Raw genomic sequence first — 12793 nt, 5'->3', positions numbered from 1 at the left:
AAATAATGCAAATCAAATCAGATAAAAACTTTATTTAATCAAACAATGATTTACAATTTACAACAGAATCAAATATTACAAAATCAACTAAAACCTAAATCGGATTGAATCTAATTTTTCCTAACTAAAATCTTAACCTAACTATAAAAGAAAATTTAATCAGAAGGGAAGGGGGACGAATGGCTGGTGAAGCAACTGGAAAACTCATCGAAACAAATACAATGAAGTCGCCATCGAACATCTATTTATCCTACAATAAGGAATGGAAAATATCGAAGAAAACCAAATAACAAGCAATGGTCTCAGAGAAAGGGTAAGGGTGTCTGTTACATGAGGGGAAGGTATTAGCACCCCTCACGTCTGTGGTACTCCACAGGATCCATTCTTGCTAATTTTCTAATCTAAGGGTGTGTGTGTGTGTGTGTGTATCATGCTATGTGCAAAGGGAAACATGCAATGGAAGATATACAAATAAGAGGAAACATGCAAATAATAGGAAAATAAGATAAGAAGAAAAGGCCGAACAAAATAAAGGAAAAGAGAAAAGATCGAACAAAATAAAGGAAAAGAGAAAAGTTCGCTCGCTAGGGTGTTCGTACCCTGTGCCTACGTACCTCCAATGTGCAGTGGAGAAATCAGAGCGCCGTAGTTCGGCCCAAAAGTTTCTGTTTCTATCTCGATTCGCGTCTCCTAGAGAAACGGAAACGAGCACCCTAAGGGAGCATGCAAACAAGGAGCGTCACAAAGATCCTAGCAAACATGGCCTGTGAACAGGCATCACAGATAAGAACATGCGAACAGGCATCGCAGAGATATCATACGAACAGGCATCACAGATAGAAAGACAATCATGTAACAGGCATACACGAATGTGACTGTGTGAACAGGCATCACAAGTGATAATGCGAACAGGCATCGCAAACAACATGTAACAGGCATACATGTGCAAGTGTGTGAACAAGCATCACAAAGATATCATACGAACAGGCATCGCAGATAAGAAGATAGTGAACAAGCATCACAAAGATATCATACTAACAGGCATAGCAGATAAGAAGATAGTGAACCAGCATCACAACCACATGGCATACAATCGAGCTCGGCTCGAGAAACAAATAAACTACCGACATAGTAAACAATGCAGATGCAACACACAAACGAGCTCAGCTCGTAAAGCAAGCAAACTACCGAAGTAGCGATCTGGGGACAGGGAAAGTGCTTTAGCTAACGGGGAAAGCCACCCGAAGCTACTATCAACGGGGAAAGCCACCCGAGATAGATACACTACAGACTCTTAGCTAACGGGGAAAGCCACCCGAAGCTACTATCAACGGGGAAAGCCACCCGAGATAAACAAACCAAAGACTGTTAGCTAACGGGGAAAGCCACCCGAAGCTACTGTCAACGGGGAAAGCCACCCGAGACAGGCTGAAAGTAAAAAGAAAGAAGCAAGGAATAATAAACAAACAAAAACAGAGCCTCTTTCGAGGGCTTGGCCAGATGAATGTCTAGGTCCTACTTCTCATGGCAAATATGATGCTGCATGCCTAACCTACTTCTCATGGCAAGATATGGTGCGCGAAAGAATAAAAGGGACAAAGGGGATACCGAGCAGATAGCAAATCCGCAGTGAGCTAGCAACGCAAGCAGAATTAAGAAACTTCACGTAATCTAACATCCAGCAGAGCCAGGAGTCCGGCATAAGCGTCAAAGCGAGGCGGTGCGAAAATAAATCACAACCACTATGTGGTGCGTATCAAACACAACCACACAAGCAACCTGCAAGAAATACAATCCAGACAATACAGGAATACATCTTAATGGATGAGAAATCAGGAATAAATTCGTGTCCCACAAATAAAGTGGAACACAACGCAATTGAATCTCAATCGAACTCCCTCAAAGTACCTTGCACAAGCTAGCACACTTATTAGAAATAACAAGGAAATGAGAACAAAGTCGCTTAATCGGATTATGAAACAAAATAGAGGTAAAATTCTAAGAATAAAATCTAACAAGAATGTTATTTTTCATGGCATTTTTATCTAAGAACTAGAACTAACTTTGTAACAAAACAATTAAATTCTAACAAGCAAAGAAAATACATGTTTTTATTATCTAAAACGAATATAGAAAACAAAATCTAACTATAACTAGAGAAGAATACATGTTTTCATTCATTTTTTATCATGCAAAAGGAAACTAACAAAGAATATTGTTTTTTTCCAAGGCATTTCTATCATCTAAAAATCTAACAAAATAATTGTTTTCATACATTTTTCTATACTAAAGATAATAGACAACAAACTAGTTAAAGACAACTAAATCTAATATGAATTAATATGAAACAAGGGTGAAATATGGAAAACAATGGTGTAAATCAATAATTTGGGCGCAGGCCCAAAGGTGAAAGGCCCAGGGAAGCGTTTTTTGTACTCAGATTTTCTATCTAGGCCAAAAACTGAGTGTGATGATGCTGGGCTTAAGGGAGGTGTGGCAATCAATTCGCATGGGAGGCCCAACAATAGTCTTTGTATTGATTTCATGGTCCAAACATCACTAATTAACAACTAATTATCATATTCTATTTTACTAATGCTAATTATTACTGATTAAATTCAAAATCAATGCAAATTTGAAATTAGAAGAGGAACTAGGTTAGAACATTCACGTACATTTGAGAGTAGATCTCCTTCCCTATAGTACGCGAGCGGCGCCGCTGTACTACTTCGACGAGCTTCTCCGTCGCCGTCTTTCGAGCACCGTCGCGAATAGCAAGAGCAAAACGACCTCTCCTCATCAACGCCTCACACTTCTCCTCTTTAATTTTCCGATCGGTTCCTACTCCGACGAAACCGTGATGACAAGAAGATCAGTGGGACCTTTAATCTTCAGGTAACACCGCATATACCTTGCGTTTAGCATTTCAGATCGATTGTTCTTCCTTCTTCTTGAATCTCGTTCAGCTGCATGCTTCTTCTGGTTTGTTGTTGCAGTTGAAGGTTTGTTGAAGATAACACAGACGCGGATCGGTGATGGAGGTTGTGAAGATTGACGATGACGCAAGATCTTCTGTACTTTCTCGAATCGATGATGATAATGAACAATACTGACGCGTGGAGTTGTTGCGGTTGATTGAATATTAACGAATTCGTTGAATTTTCTCAGAATTGAATGAAGGCTCAAGGTGATTTTCAGAATTCTTGATGATAGATGATGAAGATCTTCAACGTGAAATTGATGAAGAATTCTTGAGATAAAGGTGCTTGAAGAGATGAAGGATTATGGATCGGTGAAGATGAAGATTATCGTGATGGATGAATGAAGAAGGTTTGAAGGTTATGGTGGTGGATGAATGAAGAGGAGCTGAAGATTCAAGATCGAGAAAGAGTTTGTTACAGGTTTATTTTTTTTGATTTTTCTGTTATTGAATTTGGTTCTGGAATTTTCTGTTGAAGATTGGAGAAAGGTTGAAGAGTTTTTCTGTGAAGCTTTTTCTGAGTTTTTTGTATGAATTGCAGAGAGAATGGAGATTGAAGATGATGAAGATTGGGGAAGAAGATGAATGAAGGTTGATTGATGGAGAGGAGGTTCGAAGAGTTTGTTTTCTGAATTTCGGTGGTGATTGAAGATTGAAGAAGGAGAGTGAATTCGGTTGGTTCTTGAAGATTTTCGGTTCTGGCTGAAGGTTGGATGAAGATGAATGGATAGAGTTTTTCCGATTTAGAAGTTTGTTACACGGTTTACTCAAGTTTGTTACATCTCCTCTTTTCTTCCTTCTGTTATGTGAACCTTCTATCTATCTCACTCTGCTTCTCCTTCTAATCTCCTTTTGCTAGTAATTTTCCAGTTAGAATTTTTACTCTTGAGCCTTCTTTTTGCTGTGAACCGGTTTAGTTGGTTTATTTCTCTCGTGCAGGATCGATCTTTTGAAGGATTATTCCGTCCCGGTTTTATTTCGATTCCGTCAAGCTGCCAGTACTTCGGCGTGAGGCAAGGGGGCTGGTTTCGGTTTGAGATAGCAAGGCCTTCATTTAGTTTACGTGTAGGATAACCTTTTTGTGTAATTTTGTGAAGAATTTTGTAATATCTTCCATGGTTTGTAACCCAATTCTTTGTAATAAATTGCGTGGACTTTTGTAATTTGAACATGATTTGTAATGAACAAGGACTTATGAAATTGGGAATTTTATATGGATATTGGAATTGGATAGTAAATGAATTTTGAATGGAAGTATGGATATTGTATGGATATGATGAATTCGAACAATGAACTTGAATGTACATTTTTTTGATGAAAACTCAGTTATGCCTTAATCTTGTAACGTGAATATCGAGAAATCCCGCACAAATGCTTTTAACGTGAACCTCCTATGTTTTTCTTCAATTTTCAAATATCAAGTTCACCTTAAACTTCTACACGAAAATGCCTTTGAAACGAACGTCGAATCCATGGATGGGCTTGTATTGATGATAACGCGTGACAATTAAGTCTCGCGCAACAAGCTTGAAGAGTATTGATTGAAATCATAAGCGAATGTCTCAACCTGACTTTAAAATCCAAAGAGGACAACCGAGAAAAGATGATCCATATGGCCGTGAAAACAAATCATACTCCAATACGCCTTGGCAATGCTCACGTACCCTTATCAACCCTTAATTTAATAATCCTCAATTGAATTGTCCTGAAATATAGGAGACTCCTTTAATTTTTCTTTATTTTTTTTAGAGACGAAATAAATGTCCTTCATAACTTATAGCACAGAGAAAGAGGGCAAATTTTGGGGTGCAACAGCTGCCCCTATTCAAACTTCTTGAACCTGACGAGTGAGAAACGGCAGTTTTGAACCGTTGAGGTGAAAGGAGATTGAATACCAGAATGAACTCGAAAATTTGCGCTCTTGATCAATAGAAGATTTCATCTTGCAATAAGAAGGAACGTACCACCCCGCAAGCAGGGAGAAAAAACATCAATTGACCTGAATAATTAAATAAGCTCCAACTTGTGATAAGAAGGAACAAACAACCCCACAGGCAGGGGGAAAAAACTTCAATTGATCTGGGCATCAAGAGAAGGAACATCTTCGAATGATCTGGGTATCAGACGTAGCAGATGTCTTCCGAACAGGAATCGGGGATAGATGTCTAAGTCGATCTGGGAATCGAAATGAGATACTCCGGTTGATCTGGGCATCAACGGGTAGTAAATATCTCTGGTCTGGGCACCAAGGTGACATCTCCATCTGATGCAATTAAATCATCAGGCAGATATTCCTACTGATCTGGGTATCAGCGGCTTGCTCCTTCGTAAGATCGACGAGATCCGGAGGCGGTTCCCTCAACGAAAGTATGGTTTATCAGGACAAGAACAATATCTCTTCCGAACTGTGTACGCCGGGAAAGGAAGTCTTTAAACTGATCTAGGCTCGATGCTAGAAAATAAGTAGAACAATCCTCTTCTGAATGACAATATCAATCAGGCAGATATCTCCATCTGATCTGGGCATCAGTGGCTTGCTCCTTCGTAAGATCGACGAGATCCGGAGGCGGTTCCCTCAACTGAAAGTCTGATTTATCAGGAATAGGAACAGATATCTCTTCCGAACTGTGTGCGCTGGGAAAAGAAAACATCTTCAACTGATAGTAAGCATCAGGACTGGGCAGACGAGTTCTTCTTCTGAACGAAAATAAATCGTCAGGACGTAGATATTTCCTACTGATATGAGGCATCAGCAGGCTCGCTCCTTCGGAAGATCGACAGAGATTCGGAGGCGGTTCCTTCAACTGAACTGGAATCAGGATAGGAACAAATATCTTCAACCGATTTGAGGGCATCGGGATTAAGTAAGCCTTCACGTAATCTGACGGTGTCAAGATAATGAGACAAACTTCTTCTGATTTGGAAATCAGGATAAGCGCCTGTAATGATTAGGCGAGTTGCTCTTTTGGGAGGCATTTTGAAAGTTGATAACTTTCCTATAGAAAGCAACAAATATGATATGATTTATGCATGATGCATGTATGAATGTTTATGGAATAACGTTCCGGAGAAGGAAGACGCTACACGCTTTTGAGAATGCTATGCAAATGATGCATGACTCAGACGCTGCTTAGGGAAACAACGGAGGAGCACTGAATTGCTGAAGTAATCCTGGAGAGAGTATGGAACTCTGCGTGGAGGGCAAGATGAGTAACCAAGGGTCACCATTGCGAGCTGACAAAGATGGATCAGAAATCTGCTGGAGATGATCAAATCAGGATGCGAGCTCTGGCTGGGGAATAAATCCTGCTTGAGGATATGAACATCCCAATTAACTGCTTGGGTAATACCCTGGCAACTTCACTGGAGAAGCAAATTCTCGACACCCTGGGGATGTGGAGATAAAGGGCAAGTCATGGAGACAACTCTGATGGGGAGTTACCAACTTACTTGTATAGGACGCATTCCGCTGGGGGAAGTCCTTGACGGATACAGATTCTGCTGAGGATGCATGTGAATCTCGGCTGAGGAAAGACTCAGTGGAGAAGATGAATACTTCTGCATAACGATTCACTGAGGAGATGAGAGATCCGCTAGGGATAAGGAACTTAGCATAAGAACCTTTTGTCAAGATAACTCCACTGGGGAATAAGATGACTCTCCTGGGGAAAACAGGTCAATCTGTTGGGGAGAGAAACGCTCTACTGGGAAGAATGAGGAATTCGGGCAAGGAACCTCATTAAGAGCTTGCTGGGGAATCAGATACTATTTAATCATGATTCAATTGGGGAGAAGATATTAAGCCGGGGAATAAGGCTTCCGAAGCACAGAGATTGCATTGAGATGTGCTTTGCTGAGGAGATGAGAATCTTGGAGCAAAGAAGATCTCATCGGAATGGACTCAGTTGGGGAATGAGAATCTCTCACTTGGCTAGATTCGCCAATGCGCTGACATGACACGCTCAAAAGGATGTATCTGTGAGATAACTAGATGAAAATGCCCCAGGATATAGCATAACATCTTCACGGAGCTTCCTCACGCGACAGAGGATAATGATGTTCACCCATAATGAGAAAATGCAAGAGCAAATAGATTGTCAGACATCTGAGTTTGAAACTTTCCAAACAAGCAATGGATTCACAAGTTGACAAGCAAGCAGTGATTAGAACACCAAACAAGTATCGGCCAGAGCATCAATCAAGCATTGATTCTCCAAGAGAATTCCACCGGGAAGTGGGCTTTGTAGACTCACATTGATTGTGAGGATGCCAACAAGTAATGGGCTTACAGTATCAGATCAATGTTGAGGATGACAAATTTAGCTCACACCTGAACTTTAAACTGAACACCTCGTGATGAGGATAAAAATGCCGATGCATAATGCCTTGCCCCAGCCGGTAGGGACTTTAAAGAAATTCGTCTCGTAAGGACCTTCTGATATCCGTTCATATCAAACTGAATAGCCCTAGTATCATGACTTTTGGAACCATTCCCCCGATTGACCTATGTTGGAGGTAGCTTCGACTATGCTTAGGTGAGTGCCCCTGATTGCTTAGCACATTGAGAAATTCTTCGAATCTTGACCTGATTGCCTCAGATTGATTGAAAACTTACTCGTCAGAGTATTCAAAGGCTTTTGTGCCCCTGAGGGTGATCAGAATTTGAGATATTCTTGCTTCAACTCAACGGAGTTCTGAAGACACCTAGTCCTTCGGGAGGATTAATCTTTTCATCTGAAGTTCATGATGGAAACTTTCTTGGTGTTAAGCACTTGTTCATATGCAAAGAATGTTTATTATGAGAAATATAATTCTAATGCAAAGAGTATGTTTGTCTTGAAGTTTAAAGAAACTTTTTGAAAGGATGTCGTAACACCGTTTTTTTTGAAAGAAAGATGGTGTGATACCAACTCAAGCGTTTAGCGGACCTCCTAGGAGTCAGTTTACCGTATTCTCGTGTATAGTCTGCTTTTGAATTAACCCATGCTTCAGTTAGGACTTTTAAGGGTTGTAACGTGGCCAGGTTCACGGTTTGAGAAAAAAAGGTTTTTAGGCTCAAAATTTATTTGGTGCCCACCCCCTTCATGATGTTCTCCAGTCCTAAGTTCAGTTAACTCGACACGAGCATTCATCTTTCAAGAGGAACTTGAGATGGTTGAGGAATCAATGAGGTCTTCTGGACGCGACAGTCACTTTACCTTTTGATTTTTGGTGTCTGATCACACGACTTTGTTCTTTTGCTGAGGATTCTTGTTTTTTAATCCTCTTTTCGCTTTTGCTTTGTTTTTCTTTTTTTTTGTTTCCCTGACTTTTGCCTGGACAAATTCTTTTGAATTTTGATTTGGATGTCCAGCGGGATGCCCTAACTTTTGCCTAAGTCACATGCTTTCAACTTGTTGACTTAGCGGGCTCTTTCTCTTCATTTTTTCATTCTTTTCTTTTGAACAAATCGTGTGATCCTGAATCTGTGATTTGTTGGAAGTGCATAGTGACTGCCTGAGTCATTGATTGATGAAGAATTACCATTGTGGTATCGTCATATTTTGACCTCCTGATGTAAGGGATAAACCACCGCGGCTTTGATGTTGGTGTCAACCTCCGGAGGTGAGGGATAATCATTGTGGATTTGACTTTCCTCAATCTTTTGAAAGATAGCCATTATTGTATCCTTGGATGTGTGCTCCTGATGAATTTTGAATGCTCGATCAGGTTAACTGAATACTACCCTCCCCTGGGTTGAATAAGGGTTTTTTCATATAGAAAAGAAACTCCTACTTCGAAGGCTCAGAGGGGTTAACGAGGGTTTCACTCCCTTATATCTCCAGTGTTTGGGAATTTGAAACAATGCCTGTACATCATCAGCAGGATCATATTCAAAATCATACCATTTGAGTTTTTTGGTATTATGTTCATCATTCTCCCTACGGAGTTATCATGCTTTATTAACAAGAGTTAGATATCACAAAAAGCGTAGAAAAACATATAAGAGCAAAAGCGAATGGATTTTTCAAGACAAACATATCCAATGCATTATTATTATAGTTCAAAAACAAACAAGTTTTGCATGCAACAGTTTTGAACAAACAAGAAAGCTTAAACATGAACATGCATGATGAATTAGTAATTGCCAATGTTGAGGAGATCCTCTCCGTATGGACTTATTGCTTCAGAAGATCCGCTGAGTCGGAGGAGGACTTCAATTCTGGCCTTCAAGTGCGAATGTGATAGCCTTTGAGTCAATCAGGTCTTGAACCTTGTCTCTGGATGACTGATAACCTTCAATCAGGTAACCAAGTGCCCCTAGAGTGGAAAGCACACCAAGCATTAGCATATGTTCCTGTAGAACACCTTAGATTACTTCCCAGGAGAAGGTTCCCGCAAAGTCATACAGAAGTTGTAAGTGTCCAGCTTTTAGGGATTTGAGTCGTGCTAGTGGTGCACAAACTCAAGATACAAGACGTCTTGCTTATCCCTCAGTCGGGAGCCCCAAATATAGCGACTGGAGTTTGTGAATGCTTTAGGGATTTGAGCTGCCAATGATGCGAACTCAAGAACACGGAGTCTTGCTTATCCCTCGGTCGGGAGCCCCAAGCAATTTCAAAGACTTGTAGATCCTAACATCACGACCAGGTGCCCCAGAATAGAATTCACACCTAGTGTCATCGTCATCAAGCAAAGAATATGTAGACATCCCCACAGTATGGAGCTTAACCAGTTGCAAATAAAGCAAGCATGGAAGCCAATGAGCATAAGACAAGTCTTCAAAAGGAACCCCAACTGAGCTTTCTTTTTGGCAAAATCCCCACAAAGTTGTTCCATGACTGATCTTTGAACACACAATAAGAACAAGTCAAGTATATGAGTCTGGTGAAAGTATCAAGTCTGAATAAGAGATCCTCGGTCCTGAATACCTGTTAAGCATGGAATGTATGAGATGCATGGTATGAATGCAATGCCATGTTCATTCGATTTCCAAGGAATCATCGTGTTTTGATTTTTGACAAGCAAGAGATAGAAAAGCTCAACACGAGGCTTAAAGATATGATTCATTGGAAATGAAAGGAACATGTAGGCTAGTTATTTTTTGTACATCATTTTTTTGGAAAGTAAATATTCAATGATGCAAGGTTGTGGGAACCACAATACTGGACGTAGTTGCACTGCTGCAAAATCACACTGCTCAGACTCAAAGGTTCGGCGTAGTTTCAGGACACCAAGGACCAATTAACCGCTGATAGAATCACTCCTGTTGTACCACGTCTGAATAGAACCAAAAGTAACAGGATCAAAGCTCCTCCGTCGTTTCAGAATACCAAAATATCGGGCACAATGAGAACAGACCAAATAAAGGTCTGACCTCGAATCTTGAAGAAGCAAATGGTATGTAGAAGCCAGGGTTTCCTGTCCCATCCCAAACCTCACAGGTAGGAATCCTAAACACACACAGGATGTCCCTAATGGTCGCCAGGAATTTCGAACAAACAATGAGAGCGCCTGCCTACGGCAATAAGCATGCCGGACAGAGATCGCCTCACCGAGTCCTCTCCTGGTTATGGTATGCTATGCTAACTCTATGTGCCAAGCGCCACGAGAGCCAACATAACTATCCACGCTAATCTAAGTGTATACTTGGTCTGGGTAATGGACCTTTTACCTCACAATAACATCCCGCCCGCCAAGAAAAACAACCAGCCAGCACAGCAGTATATCCAGAATATGGAAAGCGGTAAACACATAGATGCAAATGCATGCAAGCAGTATATACAATGATGCTAGCAGTAAACACACAAACAACCACAGAAAGGAAATCAAGCAAGAACTAGGAACGACACTCAGGTATCCCCAGTGAAGTCGCCAGCTGAAGCAACTAGAAAACTCATCGAAACAAATACAATGAAGTCGCCATCGAACATCTATTTATCCTACAATAAGGAATGGAAAATATCGAAGAAAACCAAATAACAAGCAATGGTCTCAGAGAAAGGGTAAGGGTGTCTGTTACGTGAGGGGAAGGTATTAGCACCCCTCACGTCTGTGGTACTCCACAGGATCCATTCTTGCTAATTTTCTAATCTAATGGTGTGTGTGTGTGTGTATCATGCTATGTGCAAAGGGAAACATGCAATGGAAGATATACAAATAAGAGGAAACATGCAAATAATAGAAAAATAAGATAAGAAGAAAAGGCCGAACAAAATAAAGGAAAAGAGAAAAGATCGAACAAAATAAAGGAAAAGAGAAAAGTTCGCTCGCTAGGGTGTTCGTACCCTGTGCCTACGTACCTCCAATGTGCAGTGGAGAAATCAGAGCGCCGTAGTTCGGCCCAAAAGTTTCTGTTTCTATCTCGATTCGCGTCTCCTAGAGAAACGGAAACGAGCACCCTAAGGGAGCATGCAAACAAGGAGCGTCACAAAGATCCTAGCAAACATGGCATGTGAACAGGCATCACAGATAAGAACATGCGAACAGGCATCGCAGAGATATCATACGAACAGGCATCACAGATAGAAAGACAATCATGTAACAGGCATACACGAATGTGAGTGTGTGAACAGGCATCACAAGTGATAATGCGAACAGGCATCGCAAACAACATGTAACAGGCATACATGTGCAAGTGTGTGAACAAGCATCACAAAGATATCATACGAACAGGCATCGCATATAAGAAGATAGTGAACAAGCATCAAAAAGATATCATACTAACAGGCATAGCAGATAAGAAGATAGTGAACCAGCATCACAACCACATGGCATACAATCGAGCTCGGCTCGAGAAACAAATAAACTACCGAAGTAGTAAACAATGCAGATGCAACACACAAACGAGCTCAGCTCGTAAAGCAAGCAAACTACCGAAGTAGCGACCTGGGGACAGGGAAAGTGCTTTAGCTAACGGGGAAAGCCACCCGAAGCTACTTTCAACGGGGAAAGCCACCCGAGATAGATACACTACAGACTCTTAGCTAACGGGGAAAGCCACCCGAAGCTACTATCAACGGGGAAAGCCACCCGAGATAAACAAACCACAGACTGTTAGCTAACGGGGAAAGCCACCCGAAACTACTGTCAACGGGGAAAGCCACCCGAGACAGGGACACCACAGACTGTTAGCTAACGGGGAAAGCCACCCGAAGCTATTGTCAACGGGGAAAGCCACCCGAGACAGGCTGAAAGTAAAAAGAAAGAAGCAAGGAATAGTAAACAAACAAAAACAGAGCCTCTTTCGAGGGCTTGGCCAGATGAATGTCTAGGTCCTACTTCTCATGGCAAATATGATGCTGCATGCCTAACCTACTTCTCATGGCAAGATATGGTGCGCGAAAGAATAAAAGGGACAAAGGGGATACCGAGCGGATAGCAAATCCGCAGTGAGCTAGCAACGCAAGCAGAATTAAGAAACTTCACGTAATCTAACATCCAGCAGAGCCAGGAGTCCAGCATAAGCGTCAAAGCGAGGCGGTGCGAAAATAAATCACAACCACTATGTGGTGCGTATCAAACACAACCACACAAGCAACCTGCAAGAAAACAATCCAGACAATACAGGAATACATCTTAATGGATGAGAAATCAGGAATAAATTCGTGTCCCACAAATAAAGTGGAACACAACGCAATTGAATCTCAATCGAACTCCCTCAAAGTACCTTGCACAAGCTAGCACACTTATTAGAAATAACAAGGAAATGAGAACAAAGTCGCTTAATCGGATTATGAAACAAAATAGAGGTAAAATTCTAAGAATAAAATCTAACAAGAATGTTATTTTTCATGGCATTTTTATCTAAGAACTAGAACTAACTTTGTAACA

This window comes from Vicia villosa, linkage group LG2, assembly GCF_029867415.1.
Source record: "Vicia villosa cultivar HV-30 ecotype Madison, WI linkage group LG2, Vvil1.0, whole genome shotgun sequence".
Taxonomy (NCBI): Eukaryota; Viridiplantae; Streptophyta; class Magnoliopsida; order Fabales; family Fabaceae; genus Vicia; species Vicia villosa.
Note: the sequence above shows the minus strand (reverse complement) of the source record.